A 10,448-nucleotide genomic window follows, 5' to 3' on the forward strand; every position below is an offset into this window, starting at 1 on the left:
AGCACAATACGTATTTATTTTTTCACAACTTTTTTATTGAGTTTTGAAACATACAGATACTGTATGTTAGACAGGTTCTTCAGTAAAATAAGAGTAGTTTTAAGTAAAAAAACAAGAACAAATAGCACAACATATTTAATAAGTAAAAGATTAATCAACGGGAAGATGGGCACAAGCTTTAAATTTAACTGACATCCGTGCAGGACACAACCAGAGAAGTCAGTGAGATGCTAAAGTTTCTCAGACTGTTAATAACGTTTCTGTGAGCTAGCTGCTAGCTAACTGCAATGTTAGTCTCAAAGTGAATCAACCAGTGGGTTAGAGATGTTTGTTTAGTTAGAATTCTGCTTAATAGCGAGTGGATTGCAGGTATTTATGAGCCTATTACATCTGCAGTGATCACAACATCATGATGAGTGTTTCTAAGATAGGAACAATGTGCAATCATGACAGATATGCAGGCAGGAACAGCCAGAAATTAATGTTATCAAATGAAATGTGTTTAGTAAATATCCAAAAGGTCCCACACAGTCAGTCCATGTTCAAACAGTGAATAGTTTATTTTAAAACAGCTGACCTCCCTCTAAATCCTTGAGTAATGGAGACTCAACTTGGATTATTTTTGTAACTCATCTCAGAGTCAAGGTTTGGTGACTCTCCTCAACACTAGTGGTTACACTGCTGTGATCCATGTTGTGAGTTGTTTAAATGTAGAGAATCTGAAAGCCGTTACCATGTCACTATTCCTTGATTGTTCAGCAACTGAAAAGGCAACGTATACAGTAACAATCTGGAGGGGTAAAAAATATATTTCAAGTTCTAACATCACACTTACAAAACAACAATTACCTTATACTTAAGTGTAGAATACAGCTAACTTTAGCTGGCTAAGTAGTACCTGAAAGCTAACACTAGGAAAATTACAATTTGGGAAGTGTTATAGTTGAGTATTAGTCTACTTTTTCCAGAAAAAAAGTAAACCGCAATATTAGCAAGGAATCAACTTGTATGGTAGCATTAGCTGTTGCATGACAGTAGATAATGATTTGTATTTTTCAAAATCAAGACTTAAGGCAAACATGGATTGATGAAGTTCAGCTTGTGTTCAACTGTGTCAGTTTGCATGTTTCCACAACATAAATGTTTTGTTGTTACAGCCACAAAGGTGATAATTAATGCAAGAGAGGTGCAAAAATGTAATTGTTACCATCTTTGTTTTAAGGACAGAATGACAATAGTTGGAAGTAGTAAAAGTAGTGTTTGGGGTTAATGAAAAGCTAGCAGCTAATGTTATAACTGGTTTGGTAAAATCCATTTGTAAATAATTTTAAGCGCAATATAAACAGCGATGCAAAATGTGTTTTCCAGTCTGAAGGAGTCAAAAATGAAACAACATGGGGTCTGAATGGGGTGTTCGGACCAGTCTGTAAACCTCTCACACACCTTATATTTCAACCTCAAAACCATCATCAGCCTCGGATCTGACTGAATAACGGTGCTGAGTTTATAGATCCCAGACTGTGATGGAGTCTGAGCTGCACCATGCAGCACCTGTAGCTTCACACGCCTCCCTGCCAAGGGGAGGGAGGGTCTGCAAGAGGAGAGAAACAGGGTCTGCAGAGTTTTCCCAGGCTGGGCTCAGGTGAACATAAAGACGCTCTGTTCACTCTCCGCCTGCATCTCCTTATCCATCTCTTTGAACCCGGCGCTCATGTCAGCAGCTCCAGCCTCCACACCGCCCGTCATGTGCCCACAGGGAGTGATAGGCCAGGCGCCGACAGATCCACACACACACACACACACACACCACACACACACACACACACACACACACACACACGCACACACACACACATACACACACACAAACAAACTCACACACACACCCAAGTATGAACTTACACCTTCTTCAGTCTTTTCAACAGGGCAGTGGACAATTATTTCAGGGTGAAGAACATCCACCAAGCACACCCTCCAACTTATGGCATCCATGAACAACCTGTGTTCATGGATTTTAGACATTTTCGTTATTAGCGTTGGGCCTGTTACCTTATCCATACATAATGTTGCTTACCAAAACAAAATAAATGGGGAGGAATTTTCAGTCATGACAGGTCGTGTGCAGTGGACAACAATGGTAGCTGTACTGTTGGTCATGACGTCACATGTCTGTGAAGAAGCTTTAGCTATCACAGCACCATCTTCTTGTTACAAATCTTAAAACAATAAAATACTTCAAACATTTCAATCGGTGCATTTTAATGCAAGGTCTTCAACTTTCTTAAGTCATTGAGCAAGAAACACAAGACTTGTAGGTATGTCGTACGGTCAGTGATGACCACAATGCTGTGCTCTTCTCAGCGCTTTTTGTGGACTTATGCAGACATGCTCATGTGTTTGAGGACTTTGAAGGAAAACCTCAGGGTTGGTTGCAACCCTCCTGGATGGTTCTGAATGTTCTGCTGCCTTCATTCGCACACAAACAGTAAAACGCAAACATCTGCAGGAAACAGATCAAACATTCATTCATAAAAACACATGTTAAATGTGCCCTGACAGAACAGAGCAAAGCAGTCATACATAAGAAAACACACATGTTCACACTCTCAGCCATAAACTAGCACACAGACACACACTCATACTCCCACACACACACACACACACATCCTTCCTTTATTCTCCTCATGTTGCTGTGACATTAAGCAGGTAAAGAGCACAATTACTCTGATCCAGGATCAGAGGGTCAAAGGTCATCGTGTGTTTATAATAGCATCCATATCTGACTCATACCGACACTGTTTACAGCTTTGAAGTCTTAAACACAGGCTGAAGGGACGTGTCACTGTGAGAAGAATGTGGATGATGATGAAACACACCATACTAATGCAAACATGAAGGTTATTGTGTTTGTTGTAGAGACAAAGAAACAAACACTAACACAAAAAAGTCATGGTAACCTGAGGAAAGAGAGCATTTTTGCGTATTTATTTATTTGTGTGTGTGTTGTGTGTGTGTGGTGTGTGTGTGGGTGTGTGTGTGGTGTGTGTGTGTGTGCATGTGTGCCTGTGTGTGTGCCTGTGTGTCTGCAGATGTTATTAAAAGATTTTTCAGATTTAGATTTTAAACTATCTGCACATGTGAGCTGTTCATGGGAAAAGACAACAGTGTATGCAGACGGATATCAGACTTTATTGATAATTGATGAAGCCAACATGATGACACATTTTGGTTTATCCATTGCTTTTAAGAGCAAGGAAGACCATATTTGGTTGAGTTAGTGCAGATGGAATGGTGAGAGGGGTTAGCAAATACTTCATTAAAGCTTAATTATCTTAGCCTGTGTCTAGTTCAAAAGATTATGGATGCTACTTAAAAAAACACTTTGACACATAGTAACTAGTTTTCTAGATCCATGTGTGACATTGGAACCATGTAATATTTGGTCATGTGCAGAACTTGGTACATCATGATATAGATTCTGAGTCTTGGAATTGGAAATCCTTCCATGCCAAAGACAGGCACAGAAGACCACAATGTATAAGACCTGGGACATAATAAACAAGCCAGAAAACTGTGTCCCATTGGAAAACTCTACCTGCATGCTAGGGTAAGTATCACTTTACATTGTCAGTGTGCTAGCTAGAATACTTACGTAGTCGTTTAATAAACATGAATTCTGATTTTTTGTTTTAATGTAATTCCAGCTTTTACTTAATACTTCTCTCCTCATCTTCTTTTGCCAGTAAGTTAGTCATAACCAAGGCTGGAACTTAACTGTTTCATTAACTACACATAACGACAATTTAATTCAGAGTTTCAGCACTGAGTATTCATTATTTCGAGTCAAAACCAGACTGAACATTGGTCGTATACATTCAGACATGTCAACACATTTACTAGCTTGCAGTTGAAGATGCCACGGTTGCTCTGTAATGGTCGTGATCCTTCAGAAATTGTGTAGAAATTGAGTCCAGCTTTGGGTATAATTCTATGATGAGCTTTTGTTGCTGTGATTTGCAATTTTTTAAATCTGTTAACAGATCTTTAGTAGCTTAGTAGTCATAACTTTACCCTTTAATATGATTTAAACAGGTGAGTTCTATAAATAAAATAATCCCCCACACATTTTTCATGAAATGAGGAAGAGAGTAAATCTGTCTTTGTAACAAGTTGCAAAAATGTTGGACATTTTAAGAAATAGGGCCAAATGGGGTCCGACACACTTTTGAAACTAGCCTCTAGTGGACACTTGAGGAACTATCGTTTTGGTACTTAATAGTGCTTATATCATTATGACATTAGTGCCTGGGATAATACACTCTGGTAATCAAATTGTATAAAATCTCTCCTCTTATAATGGTTCAGGTCTGTCTGAATCAACTCAAGATTGTTTTAGGTGATCCTGGCTCCTCATCAGGTCACACACTCCTCCTGTTCCTTTGGGCACTGCACACACACATAATCTTGCACACCTAGCTATCCTCCCATTACTTGTGCCGTGTATCTGGAGGAACAGACATGTTTGACAGGATGTGGTCCTCCGCGTGCACTGTCAGGAATAATCTAATGGGGGGGGGGGGCTGCTCCTTTTCTATCCTCTACTTCACTCTCTCACAATGAAGCTTTAAACGTCTCTTGAAGATTCAGGAAGTCTAAGAGTTTCAGTCCAAGTGCCCTGGAAGTGAGACACTGAAACACTTGTTTAAAGTCTGAAGTTTCCTGGATGTTAAACAAGGGAATGAGTTCATTAAATACACCTACACACCCAAGCACAATCAAACACACACACAGATACACACACACGCACACACAGATTCATAAAAAATGTTGCAGTCTGAGCCCAGAGCTCATAAAGGAAGACTGAAGTGATGCAAAGCTTTCAAATCCAAAGTCATTTCCAAGAAGGTGTGTGAGTGCTCATGTATATGCCTGTGTGTGTTGGGGGGATAATAAATTAGGTTAAAAAGGTGCAGCAAGGAATATAGCCAACCTGCCTCATGCACCCTGTCTGTACACACACACACACACCACTCGCGCGCGCAGCAAGCACACACACATACACACACAGACCTGTAGCTCAGTGTTCACTACATGGAAAACTTTAAAAACTGAACAACTTTTCCAGTTTTTGCCATTCTAACTCTTCATGACTGCTGAGTAACAGCAAATAAAAATAAAGAATCCTTTTTTATTTTTCAGTGTCTATAACTGAGTCACTCTTTGCTCTCATTAACTATCCCGCATGTATAATATACTGTATACTGTAGTGCCAGATTGATATCTTCCATCATCATATGATTGACCTCTCGTGTCAAAGGTCAAATCCAGGCTGTGCTCAGTAAAACTACCAGTGAGTAAGTTGCATGGGCTCACAAGTCAGAAAAAAATGGGGATTTTTTTGCAATAAAAAATGTATTAACAATACCTTAGAAATCAATTGTATTGAAACATAACATGTCCAACCTCCTGCGCTATGACAATGTTGTATCAAACATTGAGACACTGATATTACACTAGTGTGGTTTAATGTAAAAGTTCAAACAATGGTGGAGCTTTGTTATGGCACTGTTGCAGACTCACAATGTAAGAAGGGCTACAGTCTATCATGTAGGGTTGTAGCTGTCTGTCCTACCCTGAGTGTTATGTGTCTGTTGTGAGCTCTCATTACGTTGTTGTTGACTAGGTCTTGTCAACTTATGGAGAAACTTCAAAACTGTAAACCTAAAAAGAATTGTATGAAGCTAATTGTGTCTTAACCTGTAGATTAAAGCTGAAGGAAAGCTCATTGTAACTTTACTGCTGACAAGGCTGGAACCAAAGGCGAGAGTTTCTTCAGATTTGAATGGCTTTAACCTGACTGTTGATCGGTTTTCACACTGATCATCAGAACATGAAGCTGGAACATACATGGCCATTAAGATTCAAATTGGGAGTCTGTTCACAGATAGTATTGTGTTAGGTGTATTTTGACCAAAACTGAGTCAAACAAACTTTTCCTGCAGGCTAAACGACATCACTTCCAGTTGTCCCCAGGGTTCCAAAAAAGTGCTGTTATTAAAAACTTTATAATAATCATTGCATTATTGGTTCACTCACTATGAGTCTGAAAGCCTCAACAGCTGGGCTGAGAGAGAGAGAGAGAGAGAGAGAGAGAGAGAGAGAGAGAGAGAGAGAGAGAAAGAGTGCATTCAGGTAACCAGCTAACCACAGACAGCTGTGAGTCATAACTGTGACAGAGAGCTATGTGATTAGCAGGTGAGGGTGTTGGTTGGGATCTTGACAAACTGCTGCAGGGCAACTAAAAACAGAGAAATCCTTAAAGCTGAGGGTTTTGTGTCAAAGTTGCTGCAAGATCATCTACATTTTGTGCAATATAATGTTATCCTTGTAATATAATGTATGATGTTAATCCTTACACACAAACACGCACAAATACAAACATAAACACACACTTGCACACAAACTTTCCTCTTGTGTGTGTAATTAAAGAACAGTGTGAAGTCTGAACAGGTAGATAAAGTCTTCACTTTAATGACTTTTGGTTTACATTCATGACGGTTACCACAAATCAGATAAGTCATCTCCGTCCATGTGATGATTTATCTGAAGGTTGGCTATGATTTATGATTTGTGGCACTGCTGTGTGTGTGTGTGTGTGTGTGTGTGTGTGTGTGTGTGTGTGTGTGTGTGTGTGTGTGCGTGCGTGCGTGCGGTGCCACGTGTCTTTCCTCACATAATTTTCCATTCATTAATACATAACAGGCTCCTCGAGTTCCTCCCATATGAATCTGTAAGTATTTTAATAGATGGTCTCGAAGAATTAAAGAAGTATTCTTCATGTTTAACTTTCATGTATGCAGGAGCAAACAGAGGGCACACAACAGAGAGAACATTATACTCTACTATACCATAGTCAGACATCCATATGTGCAGGTCAGCTCCATCTGGATGATACACTTCTTTACAAACCTGTTTTCATTCAAACAGAAGAAACAGCCAATTAGGCTCAAGCTTTACATCTGTAACAGGAAGCAAACAGATCAGCTCTTCCAAACAGTGGAGGGCAGCGACACCTAGTGGTGGAGCAGCAGAGTGTCAGATCAATAATAACTACACAGTTTGCATCTCTATGATAGGCTTTACTCTATGAATCAATTTGCTTGCTGTCTTTTGGACCATAAGAACAGTTTTTTAGTTCAAGTGAAACAAGTAAACAGTAAGTAAACTGAGGCGAGCAGATGAAGTTGACTGAACTGAACTCTTTCTATGTCAAATTGGCATTTTAAGATACACATCTTTGCCTGACCAATGTCTAAAATAGGTATTTTCAAATCGTTTTAATTTTATTCTTTTTTATTCTATACTTTTACTGTAACAGATCACATAAATTGAAGGATTCTTTCTATACTTTTTGTGGATTTTAAACATTAAGTCAAATGTATTACGTTAAAATGTGCAAAGAGCTCACTGATCTACTGACAGTATGAGTGGTGCATTTCTGTTCTTTTATTCAAGGGGTGAACATTTTCAGAGATGTAGAGATGCTGCCCCCTGCTGACATAAATCTGAAGCTCTGCTCAGGAATTTGTACTTTACATTAAACTATTAGTCATATGTTACATGTTTTCACAGCATGATAGTTTCTTTTCTTTTTTTCTCAGAATAGTAGAACAGAAAATATTTGAACTCATGTAATGATATGTCTGTATTCTTAAAAATGAAGACTTTAAACGTGAAAATCTGATATATTTATAAGATTACATTTAATTTCCTTCCAATATATGTCCACCTTTTGTTTACTTTCTACTCTTAAACAATAATAATTATATTATAATTTAGTTTATATGTTAGTGTCTTTTATTGTCCATTTGAAGGAGTGTTGATGGACGTATTCTTGTAAAGGGGCTAATTCCTCACAATGATCAAACAGGAACTCCCAAGTGTCTGATAATTTATATGGACACAAACATAACTTCGTCCATTTCGTACAGTACCAAAAGACTGCTCCAGGTGAGGCTCGAACTCACAACCTCGGCATTGCTCTACAGTGTACTGACTTATAAGTACCGCGCGCTAACCGATTGCGCCACTGGAGCTCACTGCTCGCTGGCTGCAGATCAGTTTATACACCCACGACTGTAAGTGTACGCGACAGGGTGTATATTTTTTAATTCTACGTCAACACTGTCCCGACACTACCAGCAAAATTCACATGTATTAGTTATTCAGGTATGAAACACACTAATGGACTGTCTAATGCTGAAATGAAATACATTTAATGGTCGAAACGCTTTGAAAACGTGTAAACACGATTTCATTAAGAAAGAGCGGATAATACTAACAGAAACGATGAATAATACATTGAATTGATGTAAAAATGATACTTAATAGTTGCATGTATGTACATCAGATCTTTGGCATGGAATAATAATGAGAATAAAGGCTTTGTCCCTTTTACTGAGCGCGGTAAGGTCGACTGGTTCAAGAGCTGATGCTGTGATATACTTCCGATTTCTCTACCGCCGCCATGTTGGAACCAGGGTCCCAGACAGTTCCAAGAGTAATCCATGCCTAAGTTTGATGCTTATACTCTATTAAATAATTTAATAATCAATACCGACAAGTGAAAAATTTCACATGCCGGCAATTGTTAATCTTTATTTACTGATAGGATTAGGTATGTTTGGAATTTCACATCATGTCAGAACAGGTTATCCATCATTTAAATTTAGCTCTAATAAAATAAGGACAGACACATCTCAAAAAACAGATATGGTATCAAGGTGGATCAGTGGTAAAGACATGCAGCCTACTTTCAAACAGTAAAAAAATATTTGTACAAAGAGGTCTTCTATATGTTTGAAATTTTGAACATGGAGTGAAAAAGGTTCTCACTTTCCCAGATTAGCTACTGCTTTCTGATTATTTAATACCATATAAGTTTAAAATGAATCTGCAATATTTTTGAGCAGCATCATTTCCCATAACAAACTTGAAATTATTATCTCTTACTACAATTATCCTGATGATGGCGCTCTTTTATATCTGATAGCTCTGTAGATCTACAAGCTTTCCATTCACAAACAGTTTTGTAAGTCACTAGACTCACCTTTTCTTCCTGATTTACTTATGTACAGCAAACATGTAATACACTTCTTGAATAGTATGATTTATTTATTAGGAATTTATTATTTTTTATAATCTTTAATAAACACCAATGATTAAGGGGCATGTTAATATACCACATTTTGTTCCTACCCATAATTATCATCTAATATATACATATATATTTGTTTGTTTTGTTTATTTGTTTGTCTGTTGGAGTATGCCATCCCTACATTGTAACAATAATAAATACAAAGATAAAGCTAACTATGATGAGGGTAGCTTTGACAACTTTAGCGTGAAGGTGTGAAGGTGTTCCAGCGTTGCTGATTCTGCTTTCTATTGCAGGTCCAGGGCCGTCATCCAGTGATGAGCTACACCTGGGCCCAGTGTAGTCCTCACCATGAAACCTCCTCTCATTCAGCATGTTGGTCTCTCATCATCTGCTCTCACACTCCGCGTGTTGACATTGCGGCAAGGCTGTTCTTTTCCTTTCTTCCTGCAGACACACTCACTCACACACCCATTTACCCATACACGCCCACATCACTGAATTTCAGTTTCAATCATCCCAACTTAATCTCATTTAGACCTGCATCTCTAGTTCATCTCACCTGCCTCATCTCAATCCCACCTGAGTCATTTGATCAGAGCTGACAGCCTGACTCTTTACAGAAACATCTCAGGTTTCACCCCAATTGCTCTCACTAATCTTATGGAGCATCATGCATCGTTGTATATTACATTCTACAATCCTGACTCCTCTCTTGACGGATTTCAGATTTTATAAATCAAAAATCAAATTCACATCCAGTCATTCTGTCCCATTTCATCCTGACTCAGCTGATGCTGTGTAAACTAATCTCTTTACCTTCATTCAATCATCACATCACCACATAAAGATATCTGTTGTGCCTCTCATCTGTATCTCATCCTCTCCACCTCATTGTTCATGGAGCTCATTTCCATATACTTTTTGTCCAGCTTTTTCTCCCTGCCTCCAGACGTATGAAGAGAAACGTTATCACTAATGATGGGTGATTTCCCTGTACAAACTTGCTCCAGACTTTTAGAGTAAAACGCACATAAACCAAATCAGAGCAAACAATGAGTGCATGTGTGTGTGAGAGAGAGCTTGGTGACTTAATGGTCATTGACTCTGCAGAGCTGAAGGAGTATTTGTTTGACGCCTGGACTCTGATCCGCTCAGATAACTGTTTTATTAGAGAACACACAGAGTAAACCATACAGGGGCAGTCACATCTGCTCACACACACTGATTATCACACATCTTTGTATCATATTTATACAGTGTATCTTGAAATGTGTCAGCACAGGTCTGC

General features: G+C 38.6%; 1 non-coding gene across 1 annotated transcript; it reads right to left on the bottom strand.

Annotated features, from left to right (window-relative positions):
• Positions 1-8,002: 8,002 nt before the first annotated feature.
• Positions 8,003-8,096, bottom strand: trnai-uau. Its single transcript has 2 exons — positions 8,059-8,096; positions 8,003-8,038 (listed from the first exon to the last, which is right to left on the bottom strand). It is a non-coding gene; the product is annotated as a tRNA-Ile (tRNA).
• Positions 8,097-10,448: the final 2,352 nt, after the last annotated feature.

The sequence above is a fragment of the Notolabrus celidotus genome, chromosome 4 (assembly GCF_009762535.1).
Source record: "Notolabrus celidotus isolate fNotCel1 chromosome 4, fNotCel1.pri, whole genome shotgun sequence".
Taxonomy (NCBI): Eukaryota; Metazoa; Chordata; class Actinopteri; order Labriformes; family Labridae; genus Notolabrus; species Notolabrus celidotus.